Source organism: Pseudophryne corroboree, chromosome 11, assembly GCF_028390025.1.
Source record: "Pseudophryne corroboree isolate aPseCor3 chromosome 11, aPseCor3.hap2, whole genome shotgun sequence".
Lineage (NCBI taxonomy): Eukaryota > Metazoa > Chordata > Amphibia > Anura > Myobatrachidae > Pseudophryne > Pseudophryne corroboree.
The window spans coordinates 146792989-146805478 of NC_086454.1; the positions used below are offsets into that span (position 1 = coordinate 146792989).

Sequence of the window (12490 nt, forward strand, 5' to 3'; positions counted from 1 at the left end):
CAGGGCTCCTTCCCATACTTCTATCAATAGATAATAAACAGAATGTACAGCTTGAGTACCCAAACTACAGGTAAACCATCCAGGTTAGCCGTGAGCAATCTACAGATAATAAAATACAATTTGGGATTAGCCAGGGTCTTCCTTTAAATAGGTCATTTTGTGCCTATTGAACCATGTTACCAAAATCAAGTAAATAAGTAAATGTGCACCTGACAGACATTACCAGATAGCTGTGTACAATCGTCACCCATAAAATACAATTAGCAGATAGCTGTGCATAGGCGGCAGTGTGCACGCGCTGCCGAATGCGATCGCATTGTTTTCGGACGCTTCTGCCTGATTGACAGGCAGAGGCGGTCACAGGGCAGGCGGGGGGTGGCGAATGAGCATTGCGAGGGCAGCGTTGGAAAAACGGTGAGCAGAATTTTTAGGTCAGCAGCATTTTTGGGGCGGCCGGACAAAATACTGACACCGGGATCCCGAAGCCTGAATATCCCACCGGTCGGCATGCCGACCAATAGGGACTATTCCCACTCGTGGGTATCCACGACACCCATAGAGTGGGAATAGAACCTGTGGCCTCCCTCCCCCCGCTGGCCATCTAACAGCCGAGATCCCGGCATCGGTATGGTGACCGGCGGTCACCCGAACCCAACCCCACTAAAATGTATGCAGTTTTATCATTCTCACCATAACTCCCAGACGGTATCCCGTCTCTAGGTCGACCACAGTTAGGTCGACAATGTCTAGGTCGACCACTGTTGTCAGTAAGTAGGTCGACATGATTTCTAGGTCAACAGGGACTCTAGGTCGAGATGTTCTAGTTCGAAATGACAAAAGGTTGACATGAGTTTTTCCCTTTTTAGATTTTTTGAACTTTTTCATACTTTACGATCCACGTGGACTACAATTGGGAATAGTAACCTGTGCTGAGGCGCAGCAGTAGCAGAGCACCTTGCCCAAAACATAGCGAGCCATGCGGTAGGACACTGGGCACTTATTGGGGTTCCTGGTCACTGTACGGAGAAAACTACACTAAAAAAAGTGAAAGAACTCATGTCGACCTTCTGTTATGGCGACCTAGTACATGTCGACCTAGAGTCCCTGTCAACCTAGAAACCATGTCGACCAATATCGGCCAACCTAGACACTGTCGACCTAAAGGGCCCCATATACTACAGCGACATGTCGGACCCTCGTGTCGCATAAGATTACCCTTGAGGTAGGATCGCATAGGATACATCATATGTGGTCCTTTAGCATATGATGTATCTTATGCGATCCCAGCCATGCCTGTGGGATCCGAGAAATCATGAATGCAGCACTAATGACCTAGGGGCTCAAATCTGATGCTCACGGGGCCGCGCATCGGATCGGATGTAAAACACATCCGATTTGCCACTTTCCATCCGATTTATCGTCCCGAAAGGTCGAAATCGGATGAAATCGGGCATTATGATTGTAGTGTATGGGGCCCTTAAGTGTGGTCGACCTTGCATACCAAACCCCTCCCAGACAGCTCTACATAACTATATAAAGGTAAATCAGACACATCTGTTTAAGGACATTCTCCTCAAAATAATTTCCAATTTTTATTTTATACCTACAGACATTCAGTTTAATCCACAGAGTGCTGTGTATAGCCTACGTAATGCTTTGTATACCCTGCGGCAGGAGCATATAACCTGCGGGCAGTTCTGTATCACCTACAGACAGCACTGTATATCCAACAGACAGCTGCGAATATATTAAAGAAAATGCAGCTTATTGTAAATGCACCCAACAGTGCAGGCAGCACTGAACAGGTTATATATAGCGGAGGTGTGCCTAACAGGATATACAGTAGATGTGTACAGTATGTGGGATAATGTCTAAGCATCTTAAAAAGGGTGTATTGCCTATATATATATATATATATACATATATATATATATATATATAAAACAAAATATAGTTTTTTTTTTCAATAATACATATTTCACTCTCAATTGTGGCTGCTGAAAAGTGCCGGAGAAAATTATTACTAAGGAAGTAGAGCAATATAAAAGTAGAATTATTTACTGCTGTGCCGACATGTGGGTTCTTTATGTTAATGAGGCTTGTAAAGGGTGTACCTTAATTTAGCCTCCATCGTTAGTGTAATTACCACTAATAGTAATTACAACCATTTGTATCAAACTAAGTATCAAAACTGCTGCTATTACAGGATGAAAAAAATAAGCTATTTTTAAAATGTTGTCGTACACTGTTCAAATGTAATTAATTAAGATTCAAGTTACACAAATACATATATTTCCCAACTACAACATGCAGTATGCACATAGCATAAAAAGTGATAGGGGATATGTTTGGCATGGTTGCATTTTGCAGAGACTTGATGCTACACAATTGTATTACACTGTCCTGTCCTGTTTAATCACTGATAAACATTGAGGATGGCCCAGTACACCCATAGGTGTTTCATTATGAATGTGTGAGTCTCCCGGAACAGAACCTATTACATACCTTCGGCCCTCATTCCGAGTTGATCGTTAGCTGCCGTTGTTCGCAGCACAGCGATCAGGCTAAAAATTGGCATTTTTGCGCATGCTTACGGGCCGCAGTACGCACGCGCAAAGTACTTTCACACAAAACTATGCAGTTTTACACAGGGCCGAGCGACGCTTTTCAGTCGCTCTGTTGATCGGTGAGTGATTGACAGGAAGTGGGTGTTTCTGGGTGGTAACTGAACATTTTCCGGGAGTGTGCTAAAAAACGCAGGCGTGTCAGGTAAAAACGCAGGTGTGCCTGGGGAAATGGGGGAGTGGCTGGCCCGAACGCAGGGTGTGTTTGTGACGTCAAAGCAGGAACTAGACAGACTGAAATGATCGCAAGGTAGGAGTACGTTTGGAGCTACTCAGAAACGGCATGAAAATTTTTCCAAGCAGTTTTGCTAACCTTTCGTTCACACTTCTGCTAAGCTAAGATACACTCCCAGAGGGCGGCGGCATAGCGTGTGCACTGCTGCTAAAAGCAGCTAGCGAGCGATCAACTCGGAATGAGGGCCTATACCTCATAGACTTTACCAACTATAGTGGCATCTTCATTTTCCAAGGGTGTTTCCTCAGTAGGTGTACAAATCACTGGTTATAAATGGGAAACTGTGTTTCTCTGGGTATATAAAACAAGCTAATAATGCTATACATTTTCCACTGCCTATGCATGAAAACCAACACTACTCAATGGCACACCCTCAACAGATCCTAAAATTATCCAATATTGTCCCCAACATAGACTATTCCAGATTCCCCCAGTGATGTATCAATAAACCCTCTTCAAATGTAAATTCAACAGAGCATCTCACAGTAACTAGTACTCATCGCAACCAATTCACAATTTGTTTTGGAGATGCGTATCCACTTACTGCTCCAAAGGCCCCCATTCTAATGAGCATGCATGGGAACGGACATCAGAGCGGATGGTGACAGCAGCCTCATGTATAATTACACTGCTGCTCACATGTGTTTGAGCTGCTGATTCGCTGGCAAAACGTAGGTAAGTAGAAGTATAGGTACTTTCCTATCCAGGCAGAGTTTCCATTATGCTGAATCAGTTATACAGATAGTTGTTTATTCAAAATGCATTAATCAGTAGCAGTAAAGTGTTGCTTCTGAATGCAAGTCCGGACCTTCACTTTATTGAACCATCTGGATCAGTGCTGAGATGGCGGTTATCTCTCCCTGACAGATTTGTTTGCCTCCTGGCTACAGCTATGTTTGGTATGTCCTCTAGATTCTACAACTTCCAGCAAAATCGAGGTCAAAATAGGACAATGTCTTCTCGCGTTTCCCTTGCCATAACCTCCGGATAAGGGAGAATTAGGCTAGAGATTCTGGCCCCTAGTTAACTTTACACAAACTTTCAATAAAGCTGCTGTGCGTATAATATTTGCATCCAGATATACACGTGCTGATGACACCTAAGCACCATATGTTTCAATTGCCTCTTCTGTTCCACTGCAATTATATCAGCTCTTTATTATGATGAACCTTCATGTGCAATTCTGCTAGTTTACAAAACGCTCATTTAAGTTGTCATGTTTTGAAAAATGTTAAAGGGGATCATTTCCATAAATCTCATTTGTGGCTTTCTGTGATGATGATACCTTAAAGTAATCCACCACTCTTTCCTCACAGTGGCTAAACAAGCCTTGTGGTAAGGCAATGGCACAAAGGATGGCTTGCTACCTGTTCAGTACTCCTGTCCTAGTATATACATTTCTGTCCTTTCTACAAATCCAGGCCTGGCAGCTGGGGGGATTGTGGGAAGTGATACAGCTTGTAGCCTGCACATTTCTCAATCGGATGAACATGTGTTTGTATATTTGTTTATTTTACTGTTACTACTAATGTGATACCCCTGGCTTCAATGGAATCCAATGGACACTGTTTTGTCGGAGAGTACAACCAGGTGGAGCTGCAAAGTGCCAGAAAGAGACAAGCTGGTAGGAGTAAAGAGAATTGATGGTTGCACAGGTGCACTTGAGAGAGTGAGTTAGACGCAAGAGAACAGAGCAGGGGAGCAGGATTATTTGCCGCAGGTCCGTGAGCGGAGACTGGATAAGCCACAACGTTGAGGTGGTGTCAAGGCCACTGAATACCCGCTGATAGAGTCTACCTACTGACAGAGTATACCCACTGATACAGTGCTGAAGACCGAAGTAGAAGCGCCAATGGAGAGGCAGCGTGGCAGTGTTGTGAGCCACAGCAGAGATCTGTGGAGGCTGTATGAGTTGAACTGATTAAGGAAGATGATCCCATGATAGTGTACTGCAATATTAAGTAAAACTCTATACCTGCAAAAGACTGATGGGGTGAATCAAGTGTGGTCGCAGTACTGTGAAAAATGCAATATACCGATGATTGGTACATTGCTTCTGACCCATATTGCACATGTGCAGAACAGGTCCTGCATCGTGGGACGTAGTTAGGCTGCAGACGTCAGTTGATTTTTGGAGAGGGAAAAGTAAACAATGGCCTCCGTTACCATCGCCAGAGGCATGTCGCCTCCATTTTGTTTAAGTGCCGAGACCAGGGTCTGTTTTACGGCGGAGATTTCCTGTCCTCAGTGACGGATCTGCAGCAACCGGTCTGTGTAACCTCATGAGTTACTCAGTCAGCCGATGGTGTTGCAGGTGATCCGATGCTGCATCCACGGATGCAGCAGATGATCAAACATGCTTATACCAGACGCCTCCTGCTGCATTACCATATGTAAGCAGCAGCTATGCTATTTCCGTCCTCATTTTAATCACCCCGATTTATAAATATATATGCTCAGATTATACATGCTGATTATCAATGTACCAGTAAGTTATTAGTGCAAAGAGACAGGAAACCATATTGTGAGAAGGAGTGATATAACAGCTAACTAAGGGCCGAATTCAAACCTGATCACTGTTGTGCGATTTCGCAAAGTGGGCGATTATCGATCGACTGCGCATGCGTACGGATCGTAATGCACACGCGTGAGGCAAACTGCGAAGAATCCAGCTCATTTTTTGATCGCTAGGCATACGCAAGTTGATTGACAGGAAGCGGACGTTTGGGGGTGGTAACTTGCTGTTTTCTGTGAGTGTCCCAAGCGTTTTCAAGGAGGGTGTGTGACATCAGTAATGGGGAAACTGCATATCCATCGTGAAAGTCAAAGAGGAGCTGCAGCAGTTAGGATAAAGAAGTCTATTTAACTATTTAATTTATTGCTTATTGCCTATCTAAATGACATCTGTACTGCTAAGTATTGTCATATATTTGGATTATTTCATTTGTGCCTTACTGCCTGACATTTGTATGGTGAAAATGATTTTCTCTATATTGACTTCCTTGGACCCATGCACTCAGAGGCGGATTGGTTATAGGGTTTACAGGGAAGATTCCCGGTGAGCCTCTCTGCGACAGCCCGAGAAGGAGAAGCTCGTGCAATTGTTGCCAGAGAAGAAGAAAGATCCACTGGAGCTGCTGTCTCAACTGTAAGGTACCATCTAAACCTACCTAATCTGAGCCCACACCAACACCATGGTACCTCACTAAAGGCCCATATAGACGGGCCGATGCGGGGAGAGATGTGTGCTGAGCGAACCGCTCAGCACACATCTCTCTTGCCGCTCAGCACAGCGCGATCTGTGCTGAGCGTGCGGGGGGAGACGGGGGGGGGGGGGCGCTCACTTCACCCAGCGGGTGAAGTGAGCGACCCGCTAGATTGGCCTGCACGGCAGGCCAATCTAGCAGCAGCGATAGCGATGTGCGGGGCCGCGCATCTCTGTAAGGACTACACACGGAGCGATCAGGCTTACATTCTAAGCAATCTAGTCAGATTGCTTAGAATATCGCTCCGTGAGTACCCCCCTTTAGTGTTCAAGTGCAAATGACAAAGACTCACTATCCTGTAATGCACTTTGTGGGCTAGTGACCCAGCTTAGTGTAGAGAAATGTTCAGTGCAGTTTTGTAACAAGATGTTACTGACTAGAAATAGCAAAAAAATAAAGTGCTCCCCCTTTTTAGTACTGTACAAGTTTACCTCGAGTCGTCCTCTGGCTTGCATGATTGCACAGTGGTGATTCTTCCAGCTGTCAGATAGTAGTCAATGCCAATTGTCTCCATCAATCATTACAAATTAGTATTTTGGGCAATGGTCATTTGAAAAGCTACTTCACTGTCTACCAGAATCACAAAGATGAATGATAAACCAGGTGCCCAAACACTGATATCGGGCAGTACTGACACCTTATAGAAAGTACAATCACTGGGCAGCTAAGGAGATCTTACATTTTGACAGGGGACAGCACTTTTAATTAGTGATGAGCGGGTTTGGTTCGTCGGAATCCGAAACCCCCCGAACTTCACCCATTTTACACGGGTCCGAGGCAGATTCGAATCTTCCCGCCTTGCTCATTTAACCCGAGCGCGCCCGAACGTCATCATCCCGCTGTCGGATTCTCGCGAGATTCGGATTCTATATAAGGAGCCGCGCGTCGCCGCCATTTTTCACTCGTGCATTGGAAATGATAGTGAGAGGACGTGGCTGGCGTCCTCTCAGTTTTATTCAGGTGGCTGCAAATATCTGTGCTCACTGCTTTATTGTGGGGACTGGGGACCAGCAGTATTATATAGGAGGAGTACAGTGCAGAGTTTTGCTGACCAGTGACCTCCAGTATTATACGTTCTCTGCCTGAAAAACGCTCCATATCTGTGCTCAGTGTGCTGCATATATCTGTGCTCACACTGCTTTATTGTGGGGACTGGGGACCAGCAGTATTATATAGGAGGAGTACAGTGCAGAGTTTTGCTGACCAGTGACCACCAGTATTATACGTTCTCTGCCTGAAAAACGCTCCATATCTGTGCTCAGTGTGCTGCATATATCTGTGCTCACACTGCTTTATTGTGGGGACTGGGGACCACCAGTATTATATAGGAGGAGTACAGTGCAGAGTTTTGCTGACCAGTGACCACCAGTATTATACGTTCTCTGCCTGAAAAATGCTCCATATCTGTGCTCAGTGTGCTACATATATCTGTGCTCACACTGCTTTATTGTGGGGACTGGGGACCACCAGTATTATATAGGAGGAGTACAGTGCAGAGTTTTGCTGACCAGTGACCACCAGTATTATACATTCTCTGCCTGAAAAATGCTCCATATCTGTGCTGCATTGTAGTATATAGTAGGAGTATAGTGCATAATTTTGCTGACCACCAGTATATAATATATAGCAGTACGGTACAGTAGGCCACTGCTCTACCTACCTCTGTGTCGTCAAGTATACTATCCATCCATACCTGTGGTGCATTTCAGTTTTGCACAGTTTGCTGACCACCAGTATATAATATATAGCAGTACGGTACAGTAGGCCACTGCTCTACCTACCTTTGTGTCGTCAAGTATACTATCCATCCATACCTGTGGTGCATTTCATTTTTGCACAGTTTGCTGACCACCAGTATATAATATATAGCAGTACGGTAAAGAAGGCCACTGCTCTACCTACCTCTGTGTCGTCAAGTATACTATCCATCCATACCTGTGGTGCATTTCAGTTTTGCACAGTTTGCTGACCACCAGTATATAATATATAGCAGTACGGTACAGTAGGCCACTGCTCTACCTACCTCTATCTCGTCAAGTATACTATCCATCCATACCTGTGGTGCATTTCAGTTGTGCGCAGTATATATAGTAGTAGGCCATTGCTATTGATACTGGCATATAATTCCACACATTAAAAAATGGAGAACAAAAATGTGGAGGGTAAAATAGGGAAAGATCAAGATCCACTTCCACCTCGTGCTGAAGCTGCTGCCACTAGTCATGGCCGAGACGATGAAATGCCATCAACGTCGTCTGCCAAGGCCGATGCCCAATGTCATAGTAGAGAGCATGTAAAATCCAAAACACAAAAGTTCAGTAAAATGACCCAAAAATCAAAATTAAAAGCATCTGAGGAGAAGCGTAAACTTGCCAATATGCCATTTACGACACAGAGTGGCAAGGAACGGCTGAGGCCCTGGCCTATGTTCATGTCTAGTGGTTCAGCTTCACATAAGGATGGAAGCACTCATCCTCTCGCTAGAAAACTGCAGTGCCACTCCTAGATGGGCCAGGTGTTTGTGTCGGCCACTTGGGTCGCTTAGCTTAGTCACACAGCTACCTCATTGCGCCTCTTTTTTTCTTTGCATCATGTGCTGTTTTGGTTTCTGGACAGCTTTTACCTGCAACTTACGGGTACCGCCATGGGCACCATGGGCACCAGGCTGGCGCCAAGTTATGCCAATTTGTTCATGGCCTATTGGGAAGATCTTCAGGTATGGACGGGGCATGACTGGTGTCGTGGCATCGTTATATAGATGATATTCTATTTGTATGGAGGGGAGATCGTCCATCGTTGGATTTGTTCTGTGCGCATTTAAATAATAATAATAGAAATATTCAACTTACCTTTAACATCAGTGACTCCCAAGTTAATTTTTTAGATCTTAACATTTACGTAGAAGGAGAGAAATTAAAAACACGTAATTATGTAAAACCTACTGATTGTAATTCGTATATTACATCAACCAGTAATCATCATATAAATTGGCTGAAAAGTATCCCTATCAGCCAATTTCAACGTATTCGTAGGAACTGCACAGATATAACAGAATATGAGTCTCAGGCAGGTATTTTAGAACAACAGTTGTTGTCAAAGGGATATGAAAAGGGAATGATTAGTGGAGCCTCTAAAAGAGCTCTCACTATGGATAGACAAAGTGCTCTGAAAGGAAATACGAATAAGAACATAACCAATCCTAGATATAATAGCGACTGCATACCTTTTGTTTCGGATTACACGAGTCAACATAAACAAGTTGAAAAAATAATATTCAAACATTGGGGAGTTTTAGAACGGGATCCTTTATTGAAGAAGCATATTTCGAAATTTCCCAAGTTCGTATATAGAAAGGCACGTAATCTGAAAGATATGGTTGTTAGAAGTGCTGTATCTATACCTAAACCCTTGACTTGTCCAAGGGATTTTACAGATGTGGGACTTGCATTATGTGCCGCACCTGTAAGAGCCCCAATAGTAAAATTACCGAATACAAACCATGTAGTACTGATAAAATCTATTAAATCAGTGACTTTGTTACATGTAGTTCTAAATATTGTATATATTTATTGGAATGCTCGTGTAAGGTCCAATATGTAGGTAGAACCTCTCGTATGTTAAAGACGCGAATGGCTGAACATGAGAGAAACATAAAAAAAGGTTTAGAAACCCACAATGTTTCCCTACATTTTAAAAATCACCATCAATGTAACATTAACAATCTGGTCAGTTTTTGTGGGATAAAAGTTGTGCGATCCAGTTGGAGGACTGATGATAAGGACATTAAGTTGGCGCAACTAGAAATGAGAACAATATATGATTTAAAGACCCTATCCCCTAGAGGGCTTAATGCCGATTTTGAGACCAAGTGGTTCTTATAGAGAATACAAATGAAAAAATAAAAAGTTAATTGTTTTATTATATGCATTTAGCATTGTAAGAAATATGGTGGAAATGCTAAAACCTTCTTGTCTTTTTCTTTCTCTTTGTGGGTATATATGGTATGAATCTCAGAATAAATCTAAACACAATGAATGGTTGCGTTCCACTGAGAATACGGATAATACGGATAAGGAAGAGTTTAACTTCCTGTTTGCGTGTCACCGAGATGGCGGAAATGACAAAATTACGACTTCCGGCGGACGTCATCATGCTTCATACTAGGATGCGATCCGCTGTAGAGAGCCGCTATGGGACTAAGAGACTTTCGTCTGTTGAAATAAGAACTTCCGCTTTGTGTGGAACGCAAGCGGTGGCCGAGACAACCGCTTTGGCGCCACCGGACATCCAATAGTCTGTGCCGGAGACCGAGACGAACTTTGGGATAAAATATATGATTGGTCACATTTGGTTTGGAAATGAGAAAATGAAAATCGAGAATGGATCTGGATGTGGATTGGATATAAAATAATTGGAAAAAATACGGGATCCGGGCCATGTATTACTATGTTTCAATTATTAGTAATGTTTGAAATATATGTATTAATAAGAGGTTTTAATATTGTTGAATACATGGGAGTTATAGATATATGTATTTAGAGTATGATAAGTCGAACAGAATGTAATATTCTGGGTTTGCAGGATTCTTTTAATGATGAATACTGATGTCATGCAGCGATTGGCTGCAGATCACATGGTTAGGCTCAGTTGGTATAAATATTTGTATTGGGCTTACACACTTCATACCCTGAGGAAGGAAACATTTCCGAAACGCGTTGGTGTTTGGAGGTACAGGGATCCCCACTATCACGTATATAAGGAGTAAGATCTTTTTCTCAAACCTACCCATTTTTCAAATTTTTCCCGGGACTAATTTGGCTGCTGGTTAATGTTTGGAGTCCTTGTGGAGTGAAGTGGTGTAACCCCTGTTTATGTATTTTATCTTTTTGTAATAAAACGCTTTTTATGGAGATCTAATGGTCCAGTCATAATTATCTTGGAGGAGCAATCTCTGGATATTTGTGGAGAAGCCTGGTGCAGTCACAAAGAAACCTTTATATGAATATAGGGCTCGCAATATTGGTGAGTGAAATTTCATATGACCTTATGATGTCTGTTCCCTAGGAAAAAGATACCTTTATAAGAGGAAATCTCACTGTACGTCGGTGAGTAAGGTACATCTGACAAGCAGGAATTACATCAAATCATTTATTGATTGAATGAACTATTGAACTCTTTATATAAACAGCGCTGGTGGACCACTCCTTTTGTGTTTATGTGCTGTTTGGGGACTATTTTTTTGAAGTGCCATCCTGTCTGACACTGCAGTGCCACTCCTAGATGGGCCAGGTGTTTGTGTCGGCCACTTGGGTCGCTTAGCTTAGTCATCCAGCGACCTCAGTGCAAATTTTAGGACTAAAAATAATATTGTGAGGTGTTCAGAATAGACTGGGAATGAGTGGAAATTATGGTTATTGAGGTTAATAATACTATGGGATCAAAATGACCCCCAAATTCTATGATTTAAGCTGTTTTTGAGGGGTTTTTGTAAAAAAAACACCCGAATCCAAAACACACCCGAATCCGACAAAAAATTTTCAGGGAGGTTTTGCCAAAACGCGTTCGAATCCAAAACACGGCCGCGGAACTGAATCCAAAACCAAAACACAAAACCCGAAAAATGTCCGGTGCACATCACTAGTTTTAATATAGATAGCTATTGTTGGACCACTTAGGCTTCCTTCACAGATAGCCATCATTGCAGGCCATATGAGCTGTTACCCTTACCACGGTGTATGGGGCTTTGACATTGGAATAAAGGCCAGCCACAGGTATATCCTGTAGAATCTGTACCCCCTGCTATTATGGAATCTCTTACTTTGGTGCTATCTAAAATAATGAAGGCAACACTGAGAATTTCATATGGTTCAAGAAATACCATCTGTAGCTGATAGTGTCACAAAGAGTCCCGGAACATTTGAAGTAGGGACATATACATTAGTCATATAGCATGAAAAGACATGTAGACAATGACCATATAGTGCATGGTTGAGGAATGTCCCTAATTTGCATGGGCAGTGACAGGCACTGGGGGTAAGTTGTTACGGCCCTGATTCTGACCAACTCCACTGTTCTGTACCCTGCAGGTCTCATGGTCAGCTCTTACTCTGTAAGATGAGCAAGCTACCATGCTATAGAGATGCATTGACCACTTGTCATATCAAATTTGGAGGGCCATGTGCCTGGCTTATGTGACTTGTTTAGTTATTGGCATTTCAATTAATGGCTTTTCCATGCTGAAAATCAGAACTAGGTCAATATAACAAGGCAGGACTATCCAGAGCTTTAATATGGCTTCAGCCTTCTCTAAGATACTCCATGGCAGCAAAGTAATATAATTTGAACTTTAAATATGTATGTATGTA

At 43.0% G+C, this 12490-nt stretch overlaps 1 protein-coding gene and 1 long non-coding RNA gene across 7 annotated transcripts in view; one reads left to right on the plus strand and one right to left on the minus strand.

The window, feature by feature from the left end:
* LOC134969168 (ADP-ribose glycohydrolase MACROD2-like) overlaps positions 1-12490 on the minus strand; it is a 260404-nt gene that overhangs the window by 232073 nt on the left and 15841 nt on the right. The gene's annotated exons all lie outside the window — the stretch shown is intronic.
* LOC134969170 (uncharacterized) overlaps positions 1-12490 on the plus strand; it is a 94889-nt gene that overhangs the window by 70427 nt on the left and 11972 nt on the right. Inside the window, exon 3 of one of the 4 annotated variants that reach the window (XR_010189421.1) lies at positions 10140-11037. The exons of the other annotated variants lie outside the window; for them this stretch is intronic. This is a non-coding gene — a long non-coding RNA (uncharacterized LOC134969170). Of the gene's footprint in view, positions 1-10139; positions 11038-12490 lie in introns of those variants that run through there. 4 annotated transcript variants of the gene reach the window in all.